The sequence below is a fragment of the Lepisma saccharinum genome, unplaced genomic scaffold, assembly GCF_977018435.1.
Source record: "Lepisma saccharinum unplaced genomic scaffold, izLepSacc3.1 HAP1_SCAFFOLD_35, whole genome shotgun sequence".
In the NCBI taxonomy this organism is placed as follows: domain Eukaryota; kingdom Metazoa; phylum Arthropoda; class Insecta; order Zygentoma; family Lepismatidae; genus Lepisma; species Lepisma saccharinum.
The window spans coordinates 2,888,190-2,912,160 of NW_028142899.1; positions in this window are offsets into that span (position 1 = coordinate 2,888,190).

A 23,971-nucleotide genomic window follows, 5' to 3' on the forward strand; every position below is an offset into this window, starting at 1 on the left:
TAATGTTTTTGTAAAACATGTTTCCAAGGATGTATTACATTGTTTCAACAATCAAAGTGGTTATTTCAAATCTCCACGACGACGACTACAATCATGCACAAATAGATTGTTTACTTTATTGTTATGAGAGTTTCCATGGTAACTAAGCACGAATATTACACATGGATATAATTTTTTCGTATGAGCCAATAGAGAGCTTCGACCTGATTACATTGAGTGTAAAATCACAGCTGTATCTTCTATAGTAACGGAGATATATGAGTTTGAAATTTTATATAATGTTTTTGTAAAACATGTTTCCAAGGATGTATTACATTGTTTCAACAATCAAAGTGGTTATTTCAAATCTCCACGACGACGACTACAATCATGCACAAATAGATTGTTTACTTTATTGTTATGAGAGTTTCCATGGTAACTAAGCATGAATATTACACATGGATTAAATTTTTTCGTATGAGCCAATAGAGAGCTTCGACCTGATTACATTGAGTGTAAAATCACAGCTGTATCTTCTATAGTAACGGAGATATATGAGTTTAAAATTTTATATAATGTTTTTGTAAAACATGTTTCCAAGGATGTATTACATTGTTTCAACAATCAAAGTGGTTATTTCAAATCTCCACGACGACGACTACAATCATGCACAAATAGATTGTTTACTTTATTGTTATGAGAGTTTCCATTATAACTAAGCATGAATATTACACATGGATTAATTTTTTGCGGATGAGCCAATAGAGAGCTTCGACCTGATTACATTGAGTGTAAAATCACAGCTGTATCTTCTATAGTAACGGAGATATATGAGTTTGAAATTTTACATAATGTTTTTGTAAAACATGTTTCCAAGGATGTATTACATTGTTTCAACAATCAAAGTGGTTATTTCAAATCTCCACGACGACGACTACAATCATGCACAAATAGATTGTATACTTTATTGTTTTGAGAGTTTCCATGGTAACTAAGCATGAATATTACACATGGATTAAATTTTTTGGTATGAGCAAATAGAGAGCTTCGACCTGATTACATTGAGTGTAAAATCACAGCTGTATCTTCTATAGTAACGGAGATATATGAGTTTGAAATTTTATATAATGTTTTTGTAAAACATGTTTCCAAGGATGTATTACATTGTTTCAACAATCAAAGTGGTTATTTCAATTCTCCAAGACGACGACTACAATCATGCACAAATAGATTGTTTACATTATTGTTATGAGAGTTTCCATGGTAACTAAGCATGAATATTACACATGGATTAAATTTTTTCGTATGAGCCAATAGAGAGCTTCGACCTGATTACATTGAGTGTAAAATCACAACTGTATCTTCTATAGTAACGGAGATATATGAGTTTGAAATTTTATATAATGTTTTTGTAAAACATGTTTCCAAGGATGTATTACATTGTTTCAACAATCAAAGTGGTTATTTCAAATCTCCACGACGACGACTACAATCATGCACAAATAGATTGTTTACTTTATTGTTATGAGAGTTTCCATGGTAACTAAGCATGAATATTACACATGGATTAAATTTTTTGGTATGAGCAAATAGAGAGCTTCGACCTGATTGCATTGAGTGTAAAATCACAGCTGTATCTTCTATAGTAACGGAGATATATGAGTTTGAAATTTATATAATGTTTTTGTACAACGTGAATCCTTAGGATGTATTACATTGTTTCAACAATCAAAGTGGTTATTTCAAATCTCCACGACGACGACTACAATCATGCACAAATAGATTGTTTACTTTATTGTTATGAGAGTTTCCATGGTAACTAAGCATGAATATTACACATGGATTAAATTTTTTGGTATGAGCAAATAGAGAGCTTCGACCTGATTGCATTGAGTGTAAAATCACAGCTGTATCTTCTATAGTAACGGAGATATATGAGTTTGAAATTTATATAATGTTTTTGTACAACGTGAATCCTTAGGATGTATTACATTGTTTCAACAATCAAAGTGGTTATTTCAAATCTCCACCACGACGACTACAATCATGCACAAATAGATTGTTTACTTTATTGTTATGAGAGTTTCCATGGTAACTAAGCATGAATATTACACATGGATTAAATTTTTGCGGATGAGCCAATAGAGAGCGTCGACCTGATTCCCTTGAGTACAAAATCACTTCTGTATCTTCAATAGTAACGGAGATATACGAGTTTGAAATTTTATATAATTATATTGTAAAATGTGTGGAATTCGATTGTTTTATAATGTTTCAACCATCAAAATCTATATTTCAAATCTCCTCGAGAACGACTACAATCGACACAAATAAATTGTTTTTATTTTATTGTTATTAGGTTAGGTTAGATTAGGTTAAGTAAAGTTAGGTTAGGTTAGGTTAGGTCAGGTCAGTTTAGGTTAGGTTAGGTCGAATTGAATCCATTGAGTGCAAAATCACTTCTGTATCTTCAACCGTAACGGAGATATGCGAGTTTGAAATTTTATATAATTCTATCGTAAAAAGTGTATAATTCGATTGTTTTATAATGTTTCAAAAATCAAAATCTATATTTGGAATCTCCTCGACGTCTACAATAGCGCCTAAAAAGATTGTTTAATTTATTGTTATGAGAGTTTCCATGGTAACTAAGCATGAATATTACACATGGATTACATTTTTCCCCATGAGCCAATAGAGAGCGTCGACCTGAATACATTGAGTGTAAAATCACATCTTTAGCTTCTATAGTAACGGAGATATGCGAGTTTGAAATTTTATATAATGTTTTTGTAAAACATGTTTCCAAGGATGTATTACATTGTTTCAACAATCAAAGTGGTTATTTCAAATCTCCACCACGACGACTACAATCAAGCACAAATAGATTGTTTACTTTATTGTTATGAGAGTTTCCATGGTAACTAAGCATGAATATTACACATGGATTAAATTTTTGCGGATGAGCCAATAGAGAGCGTCGACCTGATTCCCTTGAGTACAAAATCACTTCTGTATCTTCAATAGTAACGGAGATATACGAGCTTGAAATTTTATATAATTATATTGTAAAATGTGTGGAATTCGATTGTTTTATAATGTTTCAACCATCAAAATCTATATTTCAAATCTCCTCGAGAACGACTACAATCGACACAAATAGATTGTTTTTATTTTATTGTTATTAGGTTAGGTTAGGTTAGGTTAAGTAAAGTAAAGTTAGGTTAGGTTAGGTCAGGTCAGTTTAGGTTAGGTTATGTCGACCTATTTCCATTGAGTGTAAAATCACTTCTGTATCTTCAAAAGTAACGGAGATATGCGAGTTTGAAATTTTATATAATTCTATCGTAAAAAGTGTATAATTCGATTGTTTTATAATGTTTCAACAATCAAAATCTATATTTGAAATCTCCTCAACAACGACTACAATAGCGTCTAAATAGATTGTTTAATTTATTGTTATGAGAGTTTCCATTGTAACTAAGCATGAATATTACACATGGATTACATTTTTCAGAATGAGCGACTAGAGAGCTTCGACCTGATTACATTGAGTGTAAAATCACTGCTGTATCTTCTATAGTAACGGAGATATATGAGTTTGAATTTTTATATAATGTTTTTGTAAAACATGTTTCCAAGTATGTATTACATTGTTTCAACAATCAAAGTGGTTATTTCAAATCTCCACGACGATGACTACAATCATGCACAAATAGATTGTTTACATTATTGTTATGAGAGTTTCCATGGTAACTAAGCATGAATATTACACATGGATTAAATTTTTTCGTATGAGCCAATAGAGAGCTTCGACCTGATTACATTGAGTGTAAAATCACAACTGTATCTTCTATAGTAACGGAGATATATGAGTTTGAAATTTTATATAATGTTTTTGTAAAACATGTTTCCAAGGATGTATTACATTGTTTCAACAATCAAAGTGGTTATTTCAAATCTCCACGACGACGACTACAATCATGCACAAATAGATTGTTTACTTTATTGTTATGAGAGTTTCCATGGTAACTAAGCATGAATATTACACATGGATTAAATTTTTTGGTATGAGCAAATAGAGAGCTTCGACCTGATTGCATTGAGTGTAAAATCACAGCTGTATCTTCTATAGTAACGGAGATATATGAGTTTGAAATTTTATATAATGTTTTTGTAAAACATGTTTCCAAGGATGTATTACATTGTTTCAACAATCAAAGTGGTTATTTCAAATCTCCACGACGACGACTACAATCATGCACAAATAGATTGTTTACTTTATTGTTATGAGAGTTTCCATGGTAACTAAGCATGAATATTACACATGGATTAAATTTTTTGGTATGAGCAAATAGAGAGCTTCAACCTGATTACATTGAGTGTAAAATCACTGCTGTATCTTCTATAGTAACGGAGATATGCGAGTTTGAAATTTTATATAATGTTTTTGTACAACGTGAATCCTTAGGATGTATTACATTGTTTCAACAATCAAAGTGGTTATTTCAAATCTCCACCACGACGACTACAATCATGCACAAATAGATTGTTTACTTTATTGTTATGAGAGTTTCCATGGTAACTAAGCATGAATATTACACATGGATTACATTTTTCCCCATCAGCCAATAGAGAGCGTCGACCTGATTCCCTTGAGTACAAAATCACTTCTGTATCTTCAATAGTAACGGAGATATACGAGTTTGAAATTTTATATAATTATATTGTAAAATGTGTGGAATTCGATTGTTTTATAATGTTTCAACCATCAAAATCTATATTTCAAATCTCCTCGAGAACGACTACAATCGACACAAATAAATTGTTTTTATTTTATTGTTATTAGGTTAGGTTAGATTAGGTTAAGTAAAGTTAGGTTAGGTTAGGTTAGGTCAGGTCAGTTTAGGTTAGGTTAGGTCGAATTGAATCCATTGAGTGCAAAATCACTTCTGTATCTTCAACAGTAACGGAGATATGCGAGTTTGAAATTTTATATAATTCTATCGTAAAAAGTGTATAATTCGATTGTTTTATAATGTTTCAAAAATCAAAATCTATATTTGGAATCTCCTCGACGGCTACAATAGCGCCTAAAAAGATTGTTTACTTTATTGTTATGAGAGTTTCCATGGTAACTAAGCATGAATATTACACATGGATTACATTTTTCCCCATCAGCCAATAGAGAGCGTCGACCTGATTCCCTTGAGTACAAAATCACTTCTGTATCTTCAATAGTAACGGAGATATACGAGTTTGAAATTTTATATAATTAAATGGTAAAATGTGTGGAATTCGATTGTTTTATAATGTTTCAACAATCAAAATCTATATTTCAAATCTCCTCGAGAACGACTACAATCGGCACAAATAGATTGTTTTTATTTTATTGTTATTAGGTTAGGTTAGGTTAGGTTAAGTAAAGTTAGGTTAGGTTAGGTTAGGTCAGGTCAGTTTAGGTTAGGTTAGGTCGACCTAATTCCATTGAGTGTAAAATCACTTCTGTATCTTCAACAGTAACGGAGATATGCGAGTTTGAAATTTTATATAATTCTATCGTAAAATGTGTATAATTCGATTGTTTTATAATGTTTCAACAATCAAAATCTATATTTGAAATCTCCTCGACAACGACTACAATAGCGTCTAAATAGATTGTTTAATTTATTGTTATGAGAGTTTCCATGGTAACTAAGCATGAATATTACACATGGATTACATTTTTCCACATGAGCCAATAGAGAGCGTCGACCTGAATACATTGAGTGTAAAATCACATCTTTAGCTTCTATAGTAACGGAGATATGCGAGTTTGAAATTTTATATAATGTTTTTGTAAAACATGTTTCCAAGGATGTATTACGTTGTTTCAACAATCAAAGTGGTTAATTCAAATCTCCACGACTACGACTACAATCATGCACAAATAGATTGTTCACTTTATTGTTATGGGAGTTTCCATTATAACTAAGCATGAATATTAGACATGGATTATTTTTTTGCGGATGAGCCAATAGAGAGCTTCGACCTGATTACATTGGTTGTAAAATCACTGCTGTATCTTCTATAGTAACGCAGATATATGAGTTTGAAATTTTATATAATGTTTTTGTAAAACATGTTTCCAAGGATGTATTACATTGTTTCAACAATCAAAGTGGTTATTTCAAATCTCCACGACGACGACTACAATCATGCACAAATAGATTGTTTACTTTATTGTTATGAGAGTTTCCATTATAGCTAAGCATGAATATTAGACATGGATTATTTTTTTGCGGATGAGCAAATAGAGAGCTTCAACCTGATTACATTGAGTGTAAAATCAATGCTGTATCTTCTATAGTAACGGAGATATATGAGTTTGAAATTTTATATAATGTTTTTGTAAAACATGTTTCCAAGGATGTATTACATTGTTTCAACAATCAAAGTGGTTATTTCGAATCTCCACGACGACGACTACAATCATGCACAAATATATTGTTTACTTTATTGTTATGAGAGTTTCCATGGTAACTAAGCATGAATATTACACATGGATTAAATTTTTTGGTATGAGCAAATAGAGAGCTTCGACCTGATTACATTGAGTGTAAAATCACAGCTGTATCTTCTATAGTAACGGAGATATATGAGTTTGAAATTTTATATAATGTTATTGTAAAACATGTTTCCAAGGATGTATTACATTGTTTCAACAATCAAAGTGGTTATTTCAATTCTCCAAGACGACGACTACAATCATGCACAAATTGATTGTTTACTTTATTGTTATGAGAGTTTCCATGGTAACTAAGCATGAATATTACACATGGATTACATTTTTTTGAATGAGCTACTAGAGAGCTTCGACTTGAATACATTGAGTGCAAAATCACATCTTTAGCTTCTATAGTAAAGGAGATATGCGAGTTTGAAATTTTATATAATGTTTTTGTAAAACATGTTTCCAAGGATGTATTACATTGTTTCAACAATCAAAGTGGTTATTTCAAATCTCCACCACGACGACTACAATCAAGCACAAATAGATTGTTTACTTTATTGTTATGAGAGTTTCCATGGTAACTAAGCATGAATATTACACATGGATTAAATTTTTGCGGATGAGCCAATAGAGAGCGTCGACCTGATTCCCTTGAGTACAAAATCACTTCTGTATCTTCAATAGTAACGGAGATATACGAGCTTGAAATTTTATATAATTATATTGTAAAATGTGTGGAATTCGATTGTTTTATAATGTTTCAACCATCAAAATCTATATTTCAAATCTCCTCGAGAACGACTACAATCGACACAAATAGATTGTTTTTATTTTATTGTTATTAGGTTAGGTTAGGTTAGGTTAAGTAAAGTAAAGTTAGGTTAGGTTAGGTCAGGTCAGTTTAGGTTAGGTTATGTCGACCTATTTCCATTGAGTGTAAAATCACTTCTGTATCTTCAAAAGTAACGGAGATATGCGAGTTTGAAATTTTATATAATTCTATCGTAAAAAGTGTATAATTCGATTGTTTTATAATGTTTCAACAATCAAAATCTATATTTGAAATCTCCTCAACAACGACTACAATAGCGTCTAAATAGATTGTTTAATTTATTGTTATGAGAGTTTCCATGGTAACTAAGCATGAATATTACACATGGATTACATTTTTCAGAATGAGCGACTAGAGAGCTTCGACCTGAATACATTGAGTGTAAAATCACATCTTTAGCTTCTATAGTAACGGAGATATGCGAGTTTGAAATTTTATATAATGTTTTTGTAAAACATGTTTCCAAGGATGTATTACATTGTTTCAACAATCAAAGTGGTTAATTCAAATCTCCACGACTACGACTACAATCATGCACAAATAGATTGTTTACTTTATTGTTTTGAGAGTTTCCATTATAACTAAGCATGAATATTACACATGGATTATTTTTTTGCGGATGAGCCAATAGAGAGCTTCGACCTGATTACATTGAGTGTAAAATCACTGCTGTATCTTCTATAGTAACGGAGATATATGAGTTTGAATTTTTATATAATGTTTTTGTAAAACATGTTTCCAAGGATGTATTACATTGTTTCAACAATCAAAGTGGTTATTTCAAACCTCCACGACGATGACTACAATCATGCACAAATAGATTGTTTACATTATTGTTATGAGAGTTTCCATGGTAACTAAGCATGAATATTACACATGGATTAAATTTTTGCGGATGAGCCAATAGAGAGCTTCAACCTGATTACATTGAGTGTAAAATCACTGCTGTATCTTCTATAGTAACGGAGATATGCGAGTTTGAAATTTTATATAATGTTTTTGTACAACGTGAATCCTTAGGATGTATTACATTGTTATAACAATCAAAGTGGTTATATCAAATCTCCACCACGACGACTACAATCATGCACAAATAGATTGTTTACATTATTGTTATGAGAGTTTCCATGGTAACTAAGCATGAATATTACACATGGATTAAATTTTTGCGGATGAGCCAATAGAGAGCGTCGACCTGATTCCCTTGAGTACAAAATCACTTCTGTATCTTCAATAGTAACGGAGATATACGAGTTTGAAATTTTATATAATTATATTGTAAAATGTGTGGAATTCGATTGTTTTATAATGTTTCAACCATCAAAATCTATATTTCAAATCTCCTCGAGAACGACTACAATCGACACAAATAAATTGTTTTTATTTTATTGTTATTAGGTTAGGTTAGATTAGGTTAAGTAAAGTTAGGTTAGGTTAGGTTAGGTCAGGTCAGTTTAGGTTAGGTTAGGTCGAATTGAATCCATTGAGTGCAAAATCACTTCTGTATCTTCAACAGTAACGGAGATATGCGAGTTTGAAATTTTATATAATTCTATCGTAAAAAGTGTATAATTCGATTGTTTTATAATGTTTCAAAAATCAAAATCTATATTTGGAATCTCCTCGACGGCTACAATAGCGCCTAAAAAGATTGTTTAATTTATTGTTATGAGAGTTTCCATGGTAACTAAGCATGAATATTACACATGGATTACATTTTTCCCCATGAGCCAATAGAGAGCGTCGACCTGATTCCCTTGAGTGCAAAATCACTTCTGTATCTTCAATAGTAACGGAGATATACGAGTTTGAAATTTTATATAATTAAATGGTAAAATGTGTGGAATTCGATTGTTTTATAATGTTTCAACAATCAAAATCTATATTTCAAATCTCCTCGAGAACGACTACAATCGGCACAAATAGATTGTTTTTATTTTATTGTTATTAGGTTAGGTTAGGTTAGGTTAAGTAAAGTTAGGTTAGGTTAGGTTAGGTCAGGTCAGTTTAGGTTAGGTTAGGTCGACCTAATTCCATTGAGTGTAAAATCACTTCTGTATCTTCAACAGTAACGGAGATATGCGAGTTTGAAATTTTATATAATTCTATCGTAAAATGTGTATAATTCGATTGTTTTATAATGTTTCAACAATCAAAATCTATATTTGAAATCTCCTCGACAACGACTACAATAGCGTCTAAATAGATTGTTTAATTTATTGTTATGAGAGTTTCCATGGTAACTAAGCATGAATATTACACATGGATTACATTTTTCCCCATGAGCCAATAGAGAGCGTCGACCTGAATACATTGAGTGTAAAATCACATCTTTAGCTTCTATAGTAACGGAGATATGCGAGTTTGAAATTTTATATAATGTTTTTGTAAAACATGTTTCCAAGGATGTATTACATTGTTTCAACAATCAAAGTGGTTAATTCAAATCTCCACGACTACGACTACAATCATGCACAAATAGATTGTTCACTTTATTGTTATGGGAGTTTCCATTATAACTAAGCATGAATATTAGACATGGATTATTTTTTTGCGGATGAGCCAATAGAGAGCTTCGACCTGATTACATTGGTTGTAAAATCACTGCTGTATCTTCTATAGTAACGCAGATATATGAGTTTGAAATTTTATATAATGTTTTTGTAAAACATGTTTCCAAGGATGTATTACATTGTTTCAACAATCAAAGTGGTTATTTCAAATCTCCACGACGACGACTACAATCATGCACAAATAGATTGTTTACTTTATTGTTATGAGAGTTTCCATTATAACTAAGCATGAATATTAGACATGGATTATTTTTTTGCGGATGAGCAAATAGAGAGCTTCAACCTGATTACATTGAGTGTAAAATCAATGCTGTATCTTCTATAGTAACGGAGATAAATGAGTTTGAAATTTTATATAATGTTTTTGTAAAACATGTTTCCAAGGATGTATTACATTGTTTCAACAATCAAAGTGGTTATTTCGAATCTCCACGACGACGACTACAATCATGCACAAATAGATTGTTTACTTTATTGTTTTGAGAGTTTCCATGGTAACTAAGCATGAATATTACACATGGATTAAATTTTTTGGTATGAGCAAATAGAGAGCTTCGACCTGATTACATTGAGTGTAAAATCACAGCTGTATCTTCTATAGTAACGGAGATATATGAGTTTGAAATTTTATATAATGTTATTGTAAAACATGTTTCCAAGGATGTATTACATTGTTTCAACAATCAAAGTGGTTATTTCAATTCTCCAAGACGACGACTACAATCATGCACAAATTGATTGTTTACTTTATTGTTATGAGAGTTTCCATGGTAACTAAGCATGAATATTACACATGGATTACATTTTTTTGAATGAGCTACTAGAGAGCTTCGACTTGAATACATTGAGTGCAAAATCACATCTTTAGCTTCTATAGTAAAGGAGATATGCGAGTTTGAAATTTTATATAATGTTTTTGTAAAACATGTTTCCAAGGATGTATTACATTGTTTCAACAATCAAAGTGGTTATTTCAAATCTCAACCACGACGACTACAATCAAGCACAAATAGATTGTTTACTTTATTGTTATGAGAGTTTCCATGGTAACTAAGCATCAATATTACACATGGATTAAATTTTTGCGGATGAGCCAATAGAGAGCGTCGACCTGATTCCCTTGAGTACAAAATCACTTCTGTATCTTCAATAGTAACGGAGATATACGAGCTTGAAATTTTATATAATTATATTGTAAAATGTGTGGAATTCGATTGTTTTATAATGTTTCAACCATCAAAATCTATATTTCAAATCTCCTCGAGAACGACTACAATCGACACAAATAGATTGTTTTTATTTTATTGTTATTAGGTTAGGTTAGGTTAGGTTAAGTAAAGTAAAGTTAGGTTAGGTTAGGTCAGGTCAGTTTAGGTTAGGTTATGTCGACCTATTTCCATTGAGTGTAAAATCACTTCTGTATCTTCAAAAGTAACGGAGATATGCGAGTTTGAAATTTTATATAATTCTATCGTAAAAAGTGTATAATTCGATTGTTTTATAATGTTTCAACAATCAAAATCTATATTTGAAATCTCCTCAACAACGACTACAATAGCGTCTAAATAGATTGTTTAATTTATTGTTATGAGAGTTTCCATGGTAACTAAGCATGAATATTACACATGGATTACATTTTTCAGAATGAGCGACTAGAGAGCTTCGACCTGAATACATTGAGTGTAAAATCACATCTTTAGCTTCTATAGTAACGGAGATATGCGAGTTTGAAATTTTATATAATGTTTTTGTAAAACATGTTTCCAAGGATGTATTACATTGTTTCAACAATCAAAGTGGTTAATTCAAATCTCCACGACTACGACTACAATCACGCACAAATAGATTGTTCACTTTATTGTTATGGGAGTTTCCATTATAACTAAGCATGAATATTAGACATGGATTATTTTTTTGCGGATGAGCCAATAGAGAGCTTCGACCTGATTACATTGGTTGTAAAATCACTGCTGTATCTTCTATAGTAACGCAGATATATGAGTTTGAAATTTTATATAATGTTTTTGTAAAACATGTTTCCAAGGATGTATTACATTGTTTCAACAATCAAAGTGGTTATTTCAAATCTCCACGACGACGACTACAATCATGCACAAATAGATTGTTTACTTTATTGTTATGAGAGTTTCCATTATAACTAAGCATGAATATTACACATGGATTAAATTTTTTCGTATGAGCCAATAGAGAGCTTCGACCTGATTACATTGAGTGTAAAATCACAACTGTATCTTCTATAGTAACGGAGATATATGAGTTTGAAATTTTATATAATGTTTTTGTAAAACATGTTTCCAAGGATGTATTACATTGTTTCAACAATCAAAGTGGTTATTTCAAATCTCCACGACGACGACTACAATCATGCACAAATAGATTGTTTACTTTATTGTTTTGAGAGTTTCCATGGTAACTAAGCATGAATATTACACATGGATTAAATTTTTTGGTATGAGCAAATAGAGAGCTTCGACCTGATTACATTGAGTGTAAAATCACAGCTGTATCTTCTATAGTAACGGAGATATATGAGTTTGAAATTTTATATAATGTTATTGTAAAACATGTTTCCAAGGATGTATTACATTGTTTCAACAATCAAAGTGGTTATTTCAATTCTCCAAGACGACGACTACAATCATGCACAAATTGATTGTTTACTTTATTGTTATGAGAGTTTCCATGGTAACTAAGCATGAATATTACACATGGATTACATTTTTTTGAATGAGCTACTAGAGAGCTTCGACTTGAATACATTGAGTGTAAAATCACATCTTTAGCTTCTATAGTAAAGGAGATATGCGAGTTTGAAATTTTATATAATGTTTTTGTAAAACATGTTTCCAAGGATGTATTACATTGTTTCAACAATCAAAGTGGTTATTTCAAATCTCCACCACGACGACTACAATCAAGCACAAATAGATTGTTTACTTTATTGTTATGAGAGTTTCCATGGTAACTAAGCATGAATATTACACATGGATTAAATTTTTGCGGATGAGCCAATAGAGAGCGTCGACCTGATTCCCTTGAGTACAAAATCACTTCTGTATCTTCAATAGTAACGGAGATATACGAGCTTGAAATTTTATATAATTATATTGTAAAATGTGTGGAATTCGATTGATTTATAATGTTTCAACCATCAAAATCTATATTTCAAATCCCCTCGAGAACGACTACAATCGACACAAATAGATTGTTTTTATTTTATTGTTATTAGGTTAGGTTAGGTTAGGTTAAGTAAAGTAAAGTTAGGTTAGGTTAGGTCAGGTCAGTTTAGGTTAGGTTATGTCGACCTATTTCCATTGAGTGTAAAATCACTTCTGTATCTTCAAAAGTAACGGAGATATGCGAGTTTGAAATTTTATATAATTCTATCGTAAAAAGTGTATAATTCGATTGTTTTATAATGTTTCAACAATCAAAATCTATATTTGAAATCTCCTCAACAACGACTACAATAGCGTCTAAATAGATTGTTTAATTTATTGTTATGAGAGTTTCCATGGTAACTAAGCATGAATATTACACATGGATTACATTTTTCAGAATGAGCGACTAGAGAGCTTCGACCTGAATACATTGAGTGTAAAATCACATCTTTAGCTTCTATAGTAACGGAGATATGCGAGTTTGAAATTTTATATAATGTTTTTGTAAAACATGTTTCCAAGGATGTATTACATTGTTTCAACAATCAAAGTGGTTATTTCAAATCTCCACGACGACGACTACAATCATGCACAAATAGATTGTTTACTTTATTGTTTTGAGAGTTTCCATTATAACTAAGCATGAATATTACACATGGATTATTTTTTTGCGGATGAGCCAATAGAGAGCTTCGACCTGATTACATTGAGTGTAAAATCACTGCTGTATCTTCTATAGTAACGGAGATATATGAGTTTGAATTTTTATATAATGTTTTTGTAAAACATGTTTCCAAGGATGTATTACATTGTTTCAACAATCAAAGTGGTTATTTCAAATCTCCACGACGATGACTACAATCATGCACAAATAGATTGTTTACATTATTGTTATGAGAGTTTCCATGGTAACTAAGCATGAATATTACACATGGATTAAATTTTTGCGGATGAGCCAATAGAGAGCTTCAACCTGATTACATTGAGTGTAAAATCACTGCTGTATCTTCTATAGTAACGAAGATATGCGAGTTTGAAATTTTATATAATGTTTTTGTACAACGTGAATCCTTAGGATGTATTACATTGTTATAACAATCAAAGTGGTTATTTCAAATCTCCACCACGACGACTACAATCATGCACAAATAGATTGTTTACTTTATTGTTATGAGAGTTTCCATGGTAACTAAGCATGAATATTACACATGGATTAAATTTTTGCGGATGAGCCAATAGAGAGCGTCGACCTGATTCCCTTGAGTACAAAATCACTTCTGTATCTTCAATAGTAACGGAGATATACGAGTTTGAAATTTTATATAATTATATTGTAAAATGTGTGGAATTCGATTGTTTTATAATGTTTCAACAATCAAAATCTATATTTCAAATCTCCTCGAGAACGACTACAATCGGCACAAATAGATTGTTTTTATTTTATTGTTATTAGGTTAGGTTAGGTTAGGTTAAGTAAAGTTAGGTTAGGTTAGGTTAGGTCAGGTCAGTTTAGGTTAGGTTAGGTCGACCTAATTCCATTGAGTGTAAAATCACTTCTGTATCTTCAACAGTAACGGAGATATGCGAGTTTGAAATTTTATATAATTCTATCGTAAAATGTGTATAATTCGATTGTTTTATAATGTTTCAACAATCAAAATCTATATTTGAAATCTCCTCGACAACGACTACAATAGCGTCTAAATAGATTGTTTAATTTATTGTTATGAGAGTTTCCATGGCAACTAAGCATGAATATTACACATGGATTACATTTTTCCCCATGAGCCAATAGAGAGCGTCGACCTGAATACATTGAGTGTAAAATCACATCTTTAGCTTCTATAGTAACGGAGATATGCGAGTTTGAAATTTTATATAATGTTTTTGTAAAACATGTTTCCAAGGATGTATTACATTGTTTCAACAATCAAAGTGGTTAATTCAAATCTCCACGACTACGACTACAATCATGCACAAATAGATTGTTCACTTTATTGTTATGGGAGTTTCCATTATAACTAAGCATGAATATTAGACATGGATTATTTTTTTGCGGATGAGCCAATAGAGAGCTTCGACCTGATTACATTGGTTGTAAAATCACTGCTGTATCTTCTATAGTAACGCAGATATATGAGTTTGAAATTTTATATAATGTTTTTGTAAAACATGTTTCCAAGGATGTATTACATTGTTTCAACAATCAAAGTGGTTATTTCAAATCTCCACGACGACGACTACAATCATGCACAAATAGATTGTTTACTTTATTGTTATGAGAGTTTCCATTATAACTAAGCATGAATATTAGACATGGATTATTTTTTTGCGGATGAGCAAATAGAGAGCTTCAACCTGATTACATTGAGTGTAAAATCAATGCTGTATCTTCTTTAGTAACGGAGATAAATGAGTTTGAAATTTTATATAATGTTTTTGTAAAACATGTTTTCAAGGATGTATTACATTGTTTCAACAATCAAAGTGGTTATTTCGAATCTCCACGACGACGACTACAATCATGCACAAATAGATTGTTTACTTTATTGTTTTGAGAGTTTCCATGGTAACTAAGCATGAATATTACACATGGATTAAATTTTTTGGTATGAGCAAATAGAGAGCTTCGACCTGATTACATTGAGTGTAAAATCACAGCTGTATCTTCTATAGTAACGGAGATATATGAGTTTGAAATTTTATATAATGTTATTGTAAAACATGTTTCCAAGGATGTATTACATTGTTTCAACAATCAAAGTGGTTATTTCAATTCTCCAAGACGACGACTACAATCATGCACAAATTGATTGTTTACTTTATTGTTATGAGAGTTTCCATGGTAACTAAGCATGAATATTACACATGGATTACATTTTTTTGAATGAGCTACTAGAGAGCTTCGACTTGAATACATTGAGTGCAAAATCACATCTTTAGCTTCTATAGTAAAGGAGATATGCGAGTTTGAAATTTTATATAATGTTTTTGTAAAACATGTTTCCAAGGATGTATTACATTGTTTCAACAATCAAAGTGGTTATTTCAAATCTCAACCACGACGACTACAATCAAGCACAAATAGATTGTTTACTTTATTGTTATGAGAGTTTCCATGGTAACTAAGCATGAATATTACACATGGATTAAATTTTTGCGGATGAGCCAATAGAGAGCGTCGACCTGATTCCCTTGAGTACAAAATCACTTCTGTATCTTCAATAGTAACGGAGATATACGAGCTTGAAATTTTATATAATTATATTGTAAAATGTGTGGAATTCGATTGTTTTATAATGTTTCAACCATCAAAATCTATATTTCAAATCTCCTCGAGAACGACTACAATCGACACAAATAGATTGTTTTTATTTTATTGTTATTAGGTTAGGTTAGGTTAGGTTAAGTAAAGTAAAGTTAGGTTAGGTTAGGTCAGGTCAGTTTAGGTTAGGTTATGTCGACCTATTTCCATTGAGTGTAAAATCACTTCTGTATCTTCAAAAGTAACGGAGATATGCGAGTTTGAAATTTTATATAATTCTATCGTAAAAAGTGTATAATTCGATTGTTTTATAATGTTTCAACAATCAAAATCTATATTTGAAATCTCCTCAACAACGACTACAATAGCGTCTAAATAGATTGTTTAATTTATTGTTATGAGAGTTTCCATGGTAACTAAGCATGAATATTACACATGGATTACATTTTTCAGAATGAGCGACTAGAGAGCTTTGACCTGAATACATTGAGTGTAAAATCACATCTTTAGCTTCTATAGTAACGGAGATATGCGAGTTTGAAATTTTATATAATGTTTTTGTAAAACATGTTTCCAAGGATGTATTACATTGTTTCAACAATCAAAGTGGTTAATTCAAATCTCCACGACTACGACTACAATCATGCACAAATAGATTGTTTACTTTATTGTTTTGAGAGTTTCCATTATAACTAAGCATGAATATTACACATGGATTATTTTTTTGCGGATGAGCCAATAGAGAGCTTCGACCTGATTACATTGAGTGTAAAATCACTGCTGTATCTTCTATAGTAACGGAGATATATGAGTTTGAATTTTTATATAATGTTTTTGTAAAACATGTTTCCAAGGATGTATTACATTGTTTCAACAATCAAAGTGGTTATTTCAAACCTCCACGACGATGACTACAATCATGCACAAATAGATTGTTTACATTATTGTTATGAGAGTTTCCATGGTAACTAAGCATGAATATTACACATGGATTAAATTTTTGCGGATGAGCCAATAGAGAGCTTCAACCTGATTACATTGAGTGTAAAATCACTGCTGTATCTTCTATAGTAACGGAGATATGCGAGTTTGAAATTTTATATAATGTTTTTGTACAACGTGAAACCTTAGGATGTATTACATTGTTATAACAATCAAAGTGGTTATTTCAAATCTCCACCACGACGACTACAATCATGCACAAATAGATTGTTTACTTTATTGTTATGAGAGTTTCCATGGTAACTAAGCATGAATATTACACATGGATTAAATTTTTGCGGATGAGCCAATAGAGAGCGTCGACCTGATTCCCTTGAGTACAAAATCACTTCTGTATCTTCAATAGTAACGGAGATATACGAGTTTGAAATTTTATATAATTATATTGTAAAATGTGTGGAATTCGATTGTTTTATAATGTTTCAACAATCAAAATCTATATTTCAAATCTCCTCGAGAACGACTACAATCGGCACAAATAGATTGTTTTTATTTTATTGTTATTAGGTTAGGTTAGGTTAGGTTAAGTAAAGTTAGGTTAGGTTAGGTTAGGTCAGGTCAGTTTAGGTTAGGTTAGGTCGACCTAATTCCATTGAGTGTAAAATCACTTCTGTATCTTCAACAGTAACGGAGATATGCGAGTTTGAAATTTTATATAATTCTATCGTAAAATGTGTATAATTCGATTGTTTTATAATGTTTCAACAATCAAAATCTATATTTGAAATCTCCTCGACAACGACTACAATAGCGTCTAAATAGATTGTTTAATTTATTGTTATGAGAGTTTCCATGGCAACTAAGCATGAATATTACACATGGATTACATTTTTCCCCATGAGCCAATAGAGAGCGTCGACCTGAATACATTGAGTGTAAAATCACATCTTTAGCTTCTATAGTAACGGAGATATGCGAGTTTGAAATTTTATATAATGTTTTTGTAAAACATGTTTCCAAGGATGTATTACATTGTTTCAACAATCAAAGTGGTTAATTCAAATCTCCACGACTACGACTACAATCATGCACAAATAGATTGTTCACTTTATTGTTATGGGAGTTTCCATTATAACTAAGCATGAATATTAGACATGGATTATTTTTTTGCGGATGAGCCAATAGAGAGCTTCGACCTGATTACATTGGTTGTAAAATCACTGCTGTATCTTCTATAGTAACGCAGATATATGAGTTTGAAATTTTATATAATGTTTTTGTAAAACATGTTTCCAAGGATGTATTACATTGTTTCAACAATCAAAGTGGTTATTTCAAATCTCCACGACGACGACTACAATCATGCACAAATAGATTGTTTACTTTATTGTTATGAGAGTTTCCATTATAACTAAGCATGAATATTAGACATGGATTATTTTTTTGCGGATGAGCAAATAGAGAGCTTCAACCTGATTACATTGAGTGTAAAATCAATGCTGTATCTTCTTTAGTAACGGAGATAAATGAGTTTGAAATTTTATATAATGTTTTTGTAAAACATGTTTTCAAGGATGTATTACATTGTTTCAACAATCAAAGTGGTTATTTCGAATCTCCACGACGACGACTACAATCATGCACAAATAGATTGTTTACTTTATTGTTTTGAGAGTTTCCATGGTAACTAAGCATGAATATTACACATGGATTAAATTTTTTGGTATGAGCAAATAGAGAGCTTCGACCTGATTACATTGAGTGTAAAATCACAGCTGTATCTTCTATAGTAACGGAGATATATGAGTTTGAAATTTTATATAATGTTATTGTAAAACATGTTTCCAAGGATGTATTACATTGTTTCAACAATCAAAGTGGTTATTTCAATTCTCCAAGACGACGACTACAATCATGCACAAATTGATTGTTTACTTTATTGTTATGAGAGTTTCCATGGTAACTAAGCATGAATATTACACATGGATTACATTTTTTTGAATGAGCTACTAGAGAGCTTCGACTTGAATACATTGAGTGCAAAATCACATCTTTAGCTTCTATAGTAAAGGAGATATGCGAGTTTGAAATTTTATATAATGTTTTTGTAAAACATGTTTCCAAGGATGTATTACATTGTTTCAACAATCAAAGTGGTTATTTCAAATCTCAACCACGACGACTACAATCAAGCACAAATAGATTGTTTACTTTATTGTTATGAGAGTTTCCATGGTAACTAAGCATGAATATTACACATGGATTAAATTTTTGCGGATGAGCCAATAGAGAGCGTCGACCTGATTCCCTTGAGTACAAAATCACTTCTGTATCTTCAATAGTAACGGAGATATACGAGCTTGAAATTTTATATAATTATATTGTAAAATGTGTGGAATTCGATTGTTTTATAATGTTTCAACCATCAAAATCTATATTTCAAATCTCCTCGAGAACGACTACAATCGACACAAATAGATTGTTTTTATTTTATTGTTATTAGGTTAGGTTAGGTTAGGTTAAGTAAAGTAAAGTTAGGTTAGGTTAGGTCAGGTCAGTTTAGGTTAGGTTATGTCGACCTATTTCCATTGAGTGTAAAATCACTTCTGTATCTTCAAAAGTAACGGAGATATGCGAGTTTGAAATTTTATATAATTCTATCGTAAAAAGTGTATAATTCGATTGTTTTATAATGTTTCAACAATCAAAATCTATATTTGAAATCTCCTCAACAACGACTACAATAGCGTCTAAATAGATTGTTTAATTTATTGTTATGAGAGTTTCCATGGTAACTAAGCATGAATATTACACATGGATTACATTTTTCAGAATGAGCGACTAGAGAGCTTTGACCTGAATACATTGAGTGTAAAATCACATCTTTAGCTTCTATAGTAACGGAGATATGCGAGTTTGAAATTTTATATAATGTTTTTGTAAAACATGTTTCCAAGGATGTATTACATTGTTTCAACAATCAAAGTGGTTAATTCAAATCTCCACGACTACGACTACAATCATGCACAAATAGATTGTTTACTTTATTGTTTTGAGAGTTTCCATTATAACTAAGCATGAATATTACACATGGATTATTTTTTTGCGGATGAGCCAATAGAGAGCTTCGACCTGATTACATTGAGTGTAAAATCACTGCTGTATCTTCTATAGTAACGGAGATATATGAGTTTGAATTTTTATATAATGTTTTTGTAAAACATGTTTCCAAGGATGTATTACATTGTTTCAACAATCAAAGTGGTTATTTCAAACCTCCACGACGATGACTACAATCATGCACAAATAGATTGTTTACATTATTGTTATGAGAGTTTCCATGGTAACTAAGCATGAATATTACACATGGATTAAATTTTTGCGGATGAGCCAATAGAGAGCTTCAACCTGATTACATTGAGTGTAAAATCACTGCTGTATCTTCTATAGTAACGGAGATATGCGAGTTTGAAATTTTATATAATGTTTTTGTACAACGTGAATCCTTAGGATGTATTACATTGTTATAACAATCAAAGTGGTTATTTCAAATCTCCACCACGACGACTACAATCATGCACAAATAGATTGTTTACTTTATTGTTATGAGAGTTTCCATGGTAACTAAGCATGAATATTACACATGGATTAAATTTTTGCGGATGAGCCAATAGAGAGCGTCGACCTGATTCCCTTGAGTACAAAATCACTTCTGTATCTTCAATAGTAACGGAGATATACGAGTTTGAAATTTTATATAATTATATTGTAAAATGTGTGGAATTCGATTGTTTTATAATGTTTCAACAATCAAAATCTATATTTCAAATCTCCTCGAGAACGACTACAATCGGCACAAATAGATTGTTTTTATTTTATTGTTATTAGGTTAGGTTAGGTTAGGTTAAGTAAAGTTAGGTTAGGTTAGGTTAGGTCAGGTCAGTTTAGGTTAGGTTAGGTCGACCTAATTCCATTGAGTGTAAAATCACTTCTGTATCTTCAACAGTAACGGAGATATGCGAGTTTGAAATTTTATATAATTCTATCGTAAAATGTGTATAATTCGATTGTTTTATAATGTTTCAACAATCAAAATCTATATTTGAAATCTCCTCGACAACGACTACAATAGCGTCTAAATAGATTGTTTAATTTATTGTTATGAGAGTTTCCATGGCAACTAAGCATGAATATTACACATGGATTACATTTTTCCCCATGAGCCAATAGAGAGCGTCGACCTGAATACATTGAGTGTAAAATCACATCTTTAGCTTCTATAGTAACGGAGATATGCGAGTTTGAAATTTTATATAATGTTTTTGTAAAACATGTTTCCAAGGATGTATTACATTGTTTCAACAATCAAAGTGGTTAATTCAAATCTCCACGACTACGACTACAATCATGCACAAATAGATTGTTCACTTTATTGTTATGGGAGTTTCCATTATAACTAAGCATGAATATTAGACATGGATTATTTTTTTGCGGATGAGCCAATAGAGAGCTTCGACCTGATTACATTGGTTGTAAAATCACTGCTGTATCTTCTATAGTAACGCAGATATATGAGTTTGAAATTTTATATAATGTTTTTGTAAAACATGTTTCCAAGGATGTATTACATTGTTTCAACAATCAAAGTGGTTATTTCAAATCTCCACGACGACGACTACAATCATGCACAAATAGATTGTTTACTTTATTGTTATGAGAGTTTCCATTATAACTAAGCATGAATATTAGACATGGATTATTTTTTTGCGGATGAGCAAATAGAGAGCTTCAACCTGATTACATTGAGTGTAAAATCAATGCTGTATCTTCTTTAGTAACGGAGATAAATGAGTTTGAAATTTTATATAATGTTTTTGTAAAACATGTTTTCAAGGATGTATTACATTGTTTCAACAATCAAAGTGGTTATTTCGAATCTCCACGACGACGACTACAATCATGCACAAATAGATTGTTTACTTTATTGTTTTGAGAGTTTCCATGGTAACTAAGCATGAATATTACACATGGATTAAATTTTTTGGTATGAGCAAATAGAGAGCTTCGACCTGATTACATTGAGTGTAAAATCACAGCTGTATCTTCTATAGTAACGGAGATATATGAGTTTGAAATTTTATATAATGTTATTGTAAAACATGTTTCCAAGGATGTATTACATTGTTTCAACAATCAAAGTGGTTATTTCAATTCTCCAAGACGACGACTACAATCATGCACAAATTGATTGTTTACTTTATTGTTATGAGAGTTTCCATGGTAACTAAGCATGAATATTACACATGGATTACATTTTTTTGAATGAGCTACTAGAGAGCTTCGACTTGAATACATTGAGTGCAAAATCACATCTTTAGCTTCTATAGTAAAGGAGATATGCGAGTTTGAAATTTTATATAATGTTTTTGTAAAACATGTTTCCAAGGATGTATTACATTGTTTCAACAATCAAAGTGGTTATTTCAAATCTCAACCACGACGACTACAATCAAGCACAAATAGATTGTTTACTTTATTGTTATGAGAGTTTCCATGGTAACTAAGCATGAATATTACACATGGATTAAATTTTTGCGGATGAGCCAATAGAGAGCGTCGACCTGATTCCCTTGAGTACAAAATCACTTCTGTATCTTCAATAGTAACGGAGATATACGAGCTTGAAATTTTATATAATTATATTGTAAAATGTGTGGAATTCGATTGTTTTATAATGTTTCAACCATCAAAATCTATATTTCAAATCTCCTCGAGAACGACTACAATCGACACAAATAGATTGTTTTTATTTTATTGTTATTAGGTTAGGTTAGGTTAGGTTAAGTAAAGTAAAGTTAGGTTAGGTTAGGTCAGGTCAGTTTAGGTTAGGTTATGTCGACCTATTTCCATTGAGTGTAAAATCACTTCTGTATCTTCAAAAGTAACGGAGATATGCGAGTTTGAAATTTTATATAATTCTATCGTAAAAAGTGTATAATTCGATTGTTTTATAATGTTTCAACAATCAAAATCTATATTTGAAATCTCCTCAACAACGACTACAATAGCGTCTAAATAGATTGTTTAATTTATTGTTATGAGAGTTTCCATGGTAACTAAGCATGAATATTACACATGGATTACATTTTTCAGAATGAGCGACTAGAGAGCTTTGACCTGAATACATTGAGTGTAAAATCACTGCTGTATCTTCTATAGTAACGGAGATATATGAGTTTGAATTTTTATATAATGTTTTTGTAAAACATGTTTCCAAGGATGTATTACATTGTTTCAACAATCAAAGTGGTTATTTCAAACCTCCACGACGATGACTACAATCATGCACAAATAGATTGTTTACATTATTGTTATGAGAGTTTCCATGGTAACTAAGCATGAATATTACACATGGATTAAATTTTTGCGGATGAGCCAATAGAGAGCTTCAACCTGATTACATTGAGTGTAAAATCACTGCTGTATCTTCTATAGTAACGGAGATATGCGAGTTTGAAATTTTATATAATGTTTTTGTACAACGTGAATCCTTAGGATGTATTACATTGTTATAACAATCAAAGTGGTTATTTCAAATCTCCACCACGACGACTACAATCATGCACAAATAGATTGTTTACTTTATTGTTATGAGAGTTTCCATGGTAACTAAGCATGAATATTACACATGGATTAAATTTTTGC